The 11,893-nt window shown below is 36.6% G+C and overlaps 1 pseudogene; it reads right to left on the bottom strand.

Annotated features, from left to right (window-relative positions):
- Window positions 1–10,230: 10,230 nt before the first annotated feature.
- On the bottom strand, window positions 10,231–11,287 carry LOC109123712 (uncharacterized; annotated as a pseudogene).
- Window positions 11,288–11,893: the final 606 nt, after the last annotated feature.

The raw sequence follows: 11,893 nt of genomic DNA on the forward strand, positions 1-11,893 counted from the left end.
TCCTGTTAAATTTGCATACCCCAAAATGATGTAATTAGTAGTGAACAACTCATGAAGGAGCTTAGCATGCCAAGTGCATCTATCAAGAAGGCAGAACAAGCCACCTTGTAGGCGTGTAAAACCAATCACCAATGAGAAGATCAAACTCTGCTTCTGGCCATGGGAGGGGAACAGCGTCCACAATGCAATTGTTAACTCAAATTGGCCCAAATCCTCGAGCAGCCATTTGCAAGTTGATGGAGGGGAAGTAGAAGAAAGTGCCAATTTTGTCCTTTTGTCTGAAACACGTAAATCCAGTTTCTTACCAGGTTGGATTGGACAATTTGTTCCAGACACCCCATCTTGCCATGAATTTAGCCTCTGCTGTATGGCATTCCTGCAACACCACAACCACAAACACCTTAGCTCATTAAGCCTTACTTTAATCAACAAATTATTTTACTACATGCAACCAAAATATAAGTTTCCATGAAATGCAGAGGGAAGCCTGCCACTTTCAGACTATTATTTCCAGTACTAGAATTGGTTCTTGAATCTACTCAAACTTCAGGTTGCATTCACACCTGACATTTTTTCTACTTTCTAATCTTCACCTGCTATGAACTCTCTAATCATCTCATCCCACATCTTATTTTCCCTTTTGAGTTTACAACTAGTACCAACTCTGGAATCATGTTGTGGATGAAGTTGCAACCACTGATGCATCTTGTTGGAGATCTATCAGGATAAATAGCACCAACCAAGAATGACAGCATAAGGCATATTCATTAGAAGTAAGCATGTAGTTCCAGAGAATAGAATACAAACACCAAGAAAATTCTTATTTCAAGGCATGGTATTTACATCTCATGTTTTGAACACATATGTTACAAGACACTTAGATACAAAACCATTTTTCACTAGTTTTTCTTTGCCTACCCAATATCATACTAACTATAGCACCTCCTTGGGAGAAGATACAAAAAATAAAAGAAACAGACTCACGTAAATGAGTCATTACATGCCCCTGCATCTCATCTCCCTAGTTTCAAATTATTCTCCCAAATCATAATAGCTAGTAACCAAATATCAAAGGCTCCAAAGAAGATTAATGAATTTTATTACCATATACACCAGGTTATCACGAAGAGTGTCAGAAGGATCTGATATTTGACTGTCATTATTGCTGATGCATACAGGACTTATTTTTATTTTCTAAGCTGTAGTTTTAATTCTACCTCCGTTTCAAAGCATTTTGATTAAAAGCAATAACTGCAACAAGGTGCCTGGTATAATTCTTTCTGAAACAATGTTTGTTTTTCAGCACTCCTGATCCTTGTTCCAATAGGCCAAGTACTTGCAGTATCTGAAAACTAATGTAAACTGGTTAGAGCATGTATAAGTAGAAAATTAGATAAAAACTATAACACCGTATTGACTACTCAGAAGGTCAATATGTCACTGCCAACTATTTCGTGAAAAGCATGATGGGAACAATTCTAATATTTTTCTCTATATAGTATTCTAAAATTAGTAGGTAAACCATAATCATCGCAGGCTAGTAGCATTTTATTGGAACACAGTACCAGATACATATTGAACATTCTTAAAGGTTTTCCATTATAACAGCCTCTATCAAGTTATCTGTTTGAGAATTCAGTAACATCTTAAATTTCAGTTCAATAACATTCAACTAATTATCTCCACCTTTGTCAACCAGCCCCATGCCCAGAGGAAGCAAGGTTGTTGTAGGTAGACAGCCAAAGTAAATTCAATAGTTACAGTTTATGAACATAAACTATATTTTATAGAACTTTGATGGCATCACAATCACCCAGGAGAAAACATGAAACACAAGGCTGTTGATAAACATTGTAGTCTATGGACTACCTGGATCAGTATACCAATTCTATTATGCTTTAGTTGAATGAATGAGGTCAGATAAATACTAAAATTCAGTTGTTCTCTTCAACTTCATTGAGTGATACTCGAGTAAGAATAGTCCAAGTTTTATGGTAGACCAAAATGATTAAGACATTCAACCTTCAAGATGTTTAAAGCAGAATACAGGGAACAATCTTCTTGCCAATTTAGTAAAAAAAGAAACTTGTTTGTGCACTTGGAACCAAATTCAGGAATTTGCAATCTAGTTAATGTTCACAGTAGTTTAGTATTTTATAATTTGCCTGTGTATCTTAGTGTCAGTGGCTCCAAGTGGCGCTTAAAAAGCCCATCTCAGAAGTTGCAAACAAAGTACATCCTTGAAATGACCTTTCCAAGCACAATAAAATAATATTTAGATGCTCATTCCATGCAAATAATTTTTCTTGCAAATGTTGTAATTAGAATCAAAAGTATTTATGAAAACACTAAAAATACAACTAGATAATGTTATTAGTTAGAGCATGCCCTCGAAACAAAGCCTCAAAAATCACAGGACAATTGTAGGTCATTATTCATTTAAGATGTTTCCAAAGGTAGTGCTAGTCTTTCATTCCAATAGACACAAAAACCAAGAAGACGACTGAGCCTAACAAACTACTAGAATACTGTTGATTCGGAATGATAGATGAGGAAATGTATGTTTTTTTGGGAGATACCTTTAAGGAGAGTTCTTTAAAGCATTGCTGCACATTCTCTCTAGTTTTAGCACTACATTCAAGAAATGAACATTATGCTCCTGTGCAAGGGACATTCCTTCTCTAGTGACATTCCTTTCACTATCCTGAAAATGTGATATGTCCTAAAAATAGGGTACTCATATTCTTTAAAAGAAAATGTAACAATGCAATAAGGAAACAAAACCATGAAGCTTGCATCTGCTTTGAGATTATTGATATTAAGAACCAGGAATTTTATTTCCATGAAATATGATGCTGAACATGAATAAGTTCTTCATGGCACTACTAATCCTCTGGATGAGTGTAGGTGGGTGATTGTTGTCTGTTTTTCCTTTGGGTAGTGGTGGTGGGGGGTGGGGAGCCAAATTGGTTGTTTGGGAAAAGATAGCAAGACCATACAACTTACCCTATCAACCTTATTCCCAACAAAAAAGTCGATGCACTTGTGATTAGTGGAGTAGAACTCCACTTCCTTTTCCCAAACATCCGACAAGTTTGTAAAGGTTTCTTGCCTTGTTACGTCATAAACTAAAATGAAAATTAAATCCCAAACTAATTATTCAATTAACCAAAGTTGAGCTGTAAGGCTAGCTAAAGCAAAATAACAGAGTTCAAAAATTTAATGAGCTGAGTATTTCATTTAAAAAAAGAAGAAAGCAAGAAATTAAAGAACTAAATAAACACATTTCATAAGCCAGCAGCTTGTGTGTTGTATATAGTACACACTTTTTTTTTTATTTAACAAATCAGCATGTAAGGGAAGGAAAGGGGAGAAAGATCTGAAAATTTTTCCAGATATGAAGTGGACAAGGACAGGCATGGTTAACAAACTTGCTCCCCTGTTTCTTGGAACAAGAACATGCTGGAAATAAAACTATATGTTGAAATAGAACAATAGGTCACCCAATAAGAATGCAATGGTTACACACCACAAAAGTAATATACCAGCATAGATATAGATGCCCTTTCTACTACATTCTTGCATAGACCAATTTATAAAATTGATTCCCATTGGGGACTGATAATTAAATTACTGCATTATAGATGGTCAAAGTACCAGCTAAAGCTTGAAAGAGAGGGAAAGGCAAATTAACTGTTCAGACAGTCAAAATTCACCTAATGGCATCAGTCTAATACACATTGGAGGCCCAAATCCAAACAACTTAAAGTTTTCAGGAAAGTAGGTAGCTTAACATATTATTAGAGCTATGATTAACTAAAGACCTCAAGTTTTGCTTTTAACCCCATACCCTACTGTTATCCTAATATGATACACATTAAGTGCTAATTTGTCTCTCCATGTGCAGATATCAGAACATAATATACATTGAGTATCCTAATTTGATATATATTATGGCTCCATTTCCTAATTGCTAATTTCCCTCTCCATAATCGGATATCCCAATAATATACATTATGGGTCCATTTTCTAACTGTTAGTTGTATTATGTATTATACATTATGGACTCGTATCCTAACTGCTAATTTGTCTCTCCATGCTCATATATCCTAATATTATATACATTATGGGTCCATTTTCTAACTGCCAATTCTCTCTTAATATGTGGATATCCTAATACAATTACATTATGGGACCATTTCCTAACTAGTAATTTGTTATATTACAAACCCATTTCCTATCTGCTAATTGGTCTCTCCTTGTGCAGATATTCTAATATGATATGCATTATGGGCTCATATCCTAATGGCTTATTTGTCTCTTCATGTGCAAATATCCTAACATGGCATACATTATTAGCCCATGTCCTAATTGCTAATTTGTCTTTCCACATGTGGTCGCACGTGAAAATGTTAGCACGGTATACATTGTGGGTGTAACGAACCACTCCCAACCATGTAAATATTGTCCGCTCTAGGCCCAAAGGGGCCCTCACGGCTTTAAAATGCGTCTATAGGGTTAAGAGGAGTCCATACTTATGTAGCGTTAGGAACTTTCCCTCCTATCCGATATGGGATGTTACAAACAACCCCTATGCAGACACAACGTTCTTGTTGCGTCCCATGGGATTGCGGGGCCAAACGAACCCTCACATTGAGGTCGGGGATCGATTCTGATACCATTTGTAATAACCCGCACCCAATCATATAGATATTGTCTGCTTTGGGCCCAAAGGGGCCCTCACGATTTTAAAACGCGTCTACAAGGTTAAAAGAAGTCCATACTTATATAGCGTAAAAAACTTTCCCCCTATCCGATGTGGGATGTCCCAATGGGTATATATCCTAATGGCTTAAGATTTTAGAAAAATTGGTAGTTTAACATTGCTCATGTTTTACTTCAAGAATCCAAAACCCTATACATTATAATTTTTTCCAGATTGTACCAAATTGAAGAACAAACCTAAGCACCAACACAAGTTGCTCCATTGTCTTGTTTTGCTTCTTCCTTTTTCTGTCTTTTAATGGTGAATCCAACAGTCGCATTGACCTTCTTAAAGTGCATATTGCTTGGCATCCCCACTTTAGAACCAGCTCTGGAGTTAGTAATCTACATTCTTGATTAGTTAGGAAACTGTAATTGAACATCATTATTCACAAGATACTCTCTTTGCTCTTATTTCTTCATTCTTCTTTTCCTCCGTCCTTTTTCTTTCCCTCACTGCAGCCTGAAGAGAACATAATCAGTTTTGTTCATTTTTATCTTCTTCAGATATGTTCAGCATTAATGTGTCCCACAAACCATTATTCCTCAGCTCATTAACATGATTAAATTAATAGACAGCATTGTCCTCCAATTATATCTCAAAAATGCAACAATTTTTGCCTCCATTGCTTTTTTCCTTTCTTTTGATACATGGCTCAAACTTTACCACTTACAAAAAATAGTTCCTGTGAACTGTTATATATATATAAGTTTCTTTTACACAAGAGTGCATGGTATGGCCCAATATTTCCAATATTTCCAAGGCCAGTTTCCACAACATGAAAATAGCCAGCTGCATATGTGGCGTGCTACAAACCCAAATATTGTATTATTGCTTCTGGCAACTCTAATTCAATAATTCCTAGTGCTTCCATTATGCGTAACTAAAGGGAACTCTACTATTTACAGAATAAATAATTCCAGATTAGAGATGATAATCAATGGAAAATGGAGCATGATGTGTTTCTATGGATTGCCCGGCTTCTTTATTTATTTTGAATTGTAGATACTTTCATCCAGCAATAGAAATGAACACTTTCAGCACTCTCTAGTTGTGATCCACATGGTCCTTGCTCATGTTTCCTTGTGAAATTCCAAAAATCAATCCTCAATATTGTTTCAAACTATGAAATGAGTATCAAAAGCACATTCATTGCTCTACCCATCAAGCAAGAAAATTATAATTCATTTAATTTCTATCAATAAAAAGGAAGGTGAGCAGCAAATTCATCCTAGTAAGATAGCAGGTAGCACAATTAGGGTAAGCTGTATAATCAACTCAAACAATACTTAGTTTACACATGTCCAGAAAATCATGACTTCATTTTTATCCTTTTAACATCAATAAAACAGAGTCTATGTCAATATGGCAGAAGAAAATTACCAATACATGGCATAAAAGCCTGGAGAACAGCAACACTTCTATCATATCCCTTGGGCCTGAGGCTTTTGAGGACTAGCTCAAGTGGCAAGGGGTTGGGGTGGACATGAAGTAAATTCCATGTTGATTCCATGTGACAGAAAATGAAAGGGAAATAAAGCAACAACAACACAAACCTACAAAAAAGGCTGCTATCATAGTCTTTGTCCATGTCAAAGCTACCGTGTTAGACTGGCATCCACATGGCCTCATTTTCATAGCATTTTAAGATTTGGCAATCTCATATAAAGCAGTAGAAACCATGTTACTGCCCTTGTTGCTTGGATTAATTAAACATGTGACAAATGGAAAATGCACGCAAAAATATTAGCTAACATTATGAAGAGGTGACATTTTTTAGTTAAAGATAAGAGTAGAACAAGGAACACAGAGGAAAACTTAGACCAACCCCATTACATGGAAAAATTAATGTGCAGATGAAGATGGTTCAGAAATTGTCAAAGAAGACCAATGATGGCACCAATAAGAGCATGTAAGATGGAACAACTTCAGGAGGAAGAAGAACCATTCATATTATCTGGCAGAGAATTATGGAACTAGAACCAAACAGGATCTATTTTATGAATGCTTTAAAAAATTTAATGGACTCATTCAATTTCCATGGGACTCCAAATACTAGAGCTTTGGTATAGTCATTAATGCCTTTATTTCATATTGGTGTCTTTAATCCATTTCTCTTTTTAACTTTCATTCATTGATGAAGTGCTAATTATTTCAAACCAAAACACATGAACAAAAATAAATAAATAAATAAAAATTCAAAAATATATTAGACATGTGACCACAATCTATGAATTTGGAGAAAAAAAGGGTTTGCACATATAGTGAGCCTATCAATAAAAAGAAGTGGAAGAAGAAGAAAGAAGTTAGAATATCCAATCACATACCTAGAATAATGCCATGGACACCTCTGTAGTAAGTGTTTGTCAATGTTCCAAACCTCTCCTGTCCAGCTGCAACCAAAAAAAAGAACAAAATATCACTAACAAACAACTTGAATTGTCTTTTAAAAAAAAAAAAAAAAACACAAATGTCACCTTCACTAGTTCCCAATTATGCTATGATTCTACAGGTATTATAATTTAATGTACAATAAGATTTCAAACTTCCATTCCAAATCAAATGCTGCAAAGAGGGGTGACATCCCTTTATGGAGTACAAAAGTTTCCCAAATCCTTCATTTTTTTTTTACATTCAGAGTTAAGTTTCTTTTGAAAAAAAAAGCATTAAAACTTTTTCCAACAGCATATAAAACTACCCCAATTTTTTATCCATAGTTCTGCTGCATGAGATAATCTGCCACTGAGTTAACAGTACTTCACAGAAACTCCTAAAGACAACCAAGAAGCATTCTTATTCTTTTCTAAACTTGAATAATGGAGCAAAGAAAATTTTCAACTATAAATAAGGCAGTTATAACCACCAAAATGTGACAAAAAAAATGGTTAGTGGAAGCATCTGGAGGAAAACCCCTTGGAATCCCATGAAGTTGGAAGTTGAAACCCTAGTACAACTCCTTAGTGCTTATTACCCGTGTCCCAGATTGTAAGCTTCAATTTTTTCCCACCAATTGTGAGCAGTATAATCTTGAAATCAACTCCTGCACATGGTTAAGACAATACCTAAAGCTCAACATATATCAGATAGAAAAAACTGAAATGGTGAAGCCCATGAGAAGAAAGTGAGGTTGGTATTGCTACTTTAATTTACAAGCCATTCATCATCTAGTGCATATAATTCTTCTAGCAGCACCATGAAAATTAAAACTCAGAAGGCTACAAGCCCAAAACCATGAAAGAAAATGTATCTAATGGTTTAAACATTTCCTTGAAGTTCAAGCATAAGGCGGGAAAACTTTCTAGTTGCTAACAAAACTAGGATTAAAACTAAGTTACCTACTCTTAGGGTGAAGAACTCCAACATATAGTTTATGGAGTCTAGAGTGTTATATCCATTCCGCCAACTTACATTTCCTGAAGCCCTCTTCATATCAGTTTAATGCCAAATTTGACTATCTGAGCACAATCTATCTTATTTGACTAAGCCCCTGTTTCTTTTCATCAAAAATTAAATTAGGCAACTTGCCCATCCAGAATAGGAGAACCCAAATCTAAAGTGATTTTGAGAGAAAGCATCAAGTGGAGCTAACGCATATTGATGGCATTATGCCTATCAATTTGGGGCACTAAACAGCCTTGGTATATGCAGAGCTTATGTCATCCCTTAGTTAACCCAATTTGGCAACCAGGCCATGATTGAAGACATAACTCAAACACTTGGAGCTAAAATCAGGACTTGAACAAAAGATCAAGAGAATTACATTTCTTGGGGACACATAACACGTCTTCGCATCTCTGGAGGCCTCTCTGCAACCTTCTCTTCCACAGTGGGGTTTGGCATACTGGGTTACCTCATAAGAGGATGAACCCTTCAAATAACATAAAACAACTTCATTGGATGCAACATCTTCGTTATCCCCACATTTCCCCTATTCCCTTCTATTGGGTCATAAATTCGAGTGTTTCACGCTAGTTCCAATGTTGGATAACCACATGAAAGAATTGCTAACAAATTAATAATCCAAAGCTTATGATACCAATGAGAAAAATACCTAATTACAAACACTTAAGTGCCATCATACAAACAATCACCCACCCACTATCCTATTTAGATATTTCTTGAATCAAACCCACAAAAAACTGCAGATGGTTCTTCTACTAATAGATAGAATTTACAATCTAGCAGACAAACTTCTGTTTCAAATTCAATTTACACACACCAAAAACAAGAACAAAAACAAATAAATAACTAGAGAAGAAAAGAAAAAGAAAATTATGCTAAACATCTAGAAGGGCCTAGAACATGAAGAGCCAGTCAAAAACTAGAGTTGAAGTTTCTAAACCTAAAACTGGGTTTGAATTATAAGGACAGCAGGCATGAGGCTAGAAGCAAATATGGAAAAGCTTGAGACAAGTAACAGATACTGCTACTGGTGACTGAAATATCTTGGGGTGTGTAGAGTCTGTTGGCTTGGGTTTCATAATGAATACTTGGAACATCTATATGGATCATCTGAAATTAGCATCTCTATGTAGTCCAAAGTGATCATATGAACAGAACCATTTAATCAAGGAAAACATCTGTATGGATCAAATATACCATCCCATACACTCATTATTGATGCTGCTGATGCTAGAATATGCTAATCATAAATAGGTCTTTCATTATAATCCTAAATAAGTAAATGAAATAATTTAAGTGCAATATTAACTACTTCAAGTAAAGAATTTACGCAATATTAACAACTTCAATACAATACTGAAACTTTTCACTTTACATTTTTTTGCCACAATCAGATGATAATTGAACATGCACCCACAAGTCCAACCTCAATAATAATAATAATAATAATAATAATAATAAAGAGCATAAACTTGCCATTGTAGCCACCAAGAATAAATTTTCCCATCATGAGGAATGCAATGCTCTCAATGGTACCTGACAGTGCGAGAGAATTCATATAAACATTAAGCCTACCCAACATTCCCTTAATTTCTTCATTAAGGTGGAATTTGAGCAACTAAAATGAAGAAAAAAGCCCCCTCTAAAAAAAAACCATACATCCCAACTAACTCAGGTTGGTTAAACAAAACCATTCTTGCCACTCCATTCTATCAATAATTGTAGTTTTTGTCACAAGGCTCACTACCTTAACTGAAGTTTTCTCCTTCTGTCCTCAACCTCTTTTAACTTAAATCAAATTAATCCTCCTCACTAATGCAGTTAATGATCATAGTTGGATATGTTCAACTTAAATCAACTTATTTCAAGCATATAACCAACAGTTTTCAAGCATCTATTTTTCCGCTAATTAAGCACTCACTAGTCTATATGATCAATAGAAATCAAGGAGAGCAAAAATCTACCAGGAGGAATTAAGAACAATATTCAAGTAAAGAACTGAAGCAACATTAACAACTTCAACATGGTAATGAAAATTTTACTTTACATTAACATTTCACATTTTGACTTCAACATTCAGCACTACATGGAAAAAAAGAAGTTTTCACAGTCATTCTATTATATACAGTAGGGTTTATATTTGGACTTGAATGGTCAGCCTAACTGAGAAAATAACCACAGATTAAAGACCTAAAACATAGCACCACTATCAAAGGACCCACAAACATTGTTACATTTCCGGGTGTTGTAGTTGCTGGATTCTTTCCAAAACATTTTCTCTAAGCTTCAGCAATGACTCCTTGTATGCTTGGAGTTGATCCAGATCAGCAATGCGGCTCAAATCTGCTTCCCACCACAGAGGTTGGGATTTGAATTCTGGGACTTGACCTCCCTGAAAAGAAGCAATCGTCTCATCAAAGTTTCCACCAGAAGAGGAGGTGAAAGGGTTCCCGGTGGGTTGGGAGCTCAAATCTGTTTCCCACCACAGAGGTTGGGATGTGGATTCTGGGACTCGACCTCCCTGAAAAGAAGCAATCGTCTCATCAAAGTTTCCACCAGAAGAGGAGGTGAAAGGGTTCCCGGTGGGTTGGGAGCTCAAATCTGTTTCCCACCATAGAGGTTGGGATGTGGATTCTGGGACTTGATCTCCCTGAAAAGAAGTAATCGTCTCATCAAAGTTTCCACCAGAAGAGGAGGTGAAAGGGTTCCCGGTGGGTTGGGAGCTCAAATCTGTTTCCCACCACAGAGGTTGGGATGTGGATTCTGGGACTTGACCTCCCTGAAAAGAAGTAATCGTCTCATCAAAGTTTCCACCAGAAGAGGAGGTGAAAGGGTTCCCGGTGGGTTGGGAGCTCAAATCTGTTTCCCACCACAGAGGTTGGGATGTGGGTTCTGGGGCTTGACCTCCCTGAAAAGAAGCAATCGTCTCATCAAAGTTTCCACCAGAAGAGAAGGTGAAAGGCTTCCCAGCGGGTGAGAAGACAAGGACAGCAACAGTTGCCCCGGACAGTTGTGAAAGTTGCTGGGCTTTCTTGAACAATCCAGCTCGCCGTTTTCTGAAAGTCACCATCAAAGGTCCTTGGATTCAATCTTTTTAATCTCGATTTTCCTTCTCCCCATTTCAATTGAAGAAATTGATGTGGGATAGTGAACAGATAGTAGATCTTAGTTGAAGATGAGGGAGAGATTGAATGGATTTTGAAAGGGTGGAGGCAGAAACAAGAGAACAGAACATCAGAAACAGAGAACACAACGTAGATGGTTGATCTGAATATGAGGGAGAGACTGAAGGATTTTATAAGGGTGGTTTCGAACGTTGGAGGGAGACAGGAGAGAGCAGAATGAGCGGCAATTCAAGATTGAAATGTTGGGATTTTATAAGGGTGGTTTCGAACGTTGGAGGGAGACAGGAGAGAGCAGAATGAGCGGCAATTCAAGATTGAAATGTTGGAGGGCGGCAGGGAGCAGATGGTTGATCTCTGAAGATGAGGGAGAGACTGAAGGATTTTATAAGGGTGGTTTCGATCGTTGGATGGAGACAGAGGAGAGCAGAATGAACGGCAATTCAAGATTGAAACGTTGGAGGGCAACAGAGGATAACGGGAGGGAGAGATTGAATGGATTTTGAAAGGGTGGAGGCAGAAACAAGAGAACAGAACGTCAGAAACAGAGAACACAACGTAGATGGTTGATCTGAATATGAGGGAGAGACTGAAGGATTTTATA

This window comes from Vitis vinifera, chromosome 13 (genome assembly GCF_030704535.1).
Source record: "Vitis vinifera cultivar Pinot Noir 40024 chromosome 13, ASM3070453v1".
Classification (NCBI taxonomy): Eukaryota; Viridiplantae; Streptophyta; class Magnoliopsida; order Vitales; family Vitaceae; genus Vitis; species Vitis vinifera.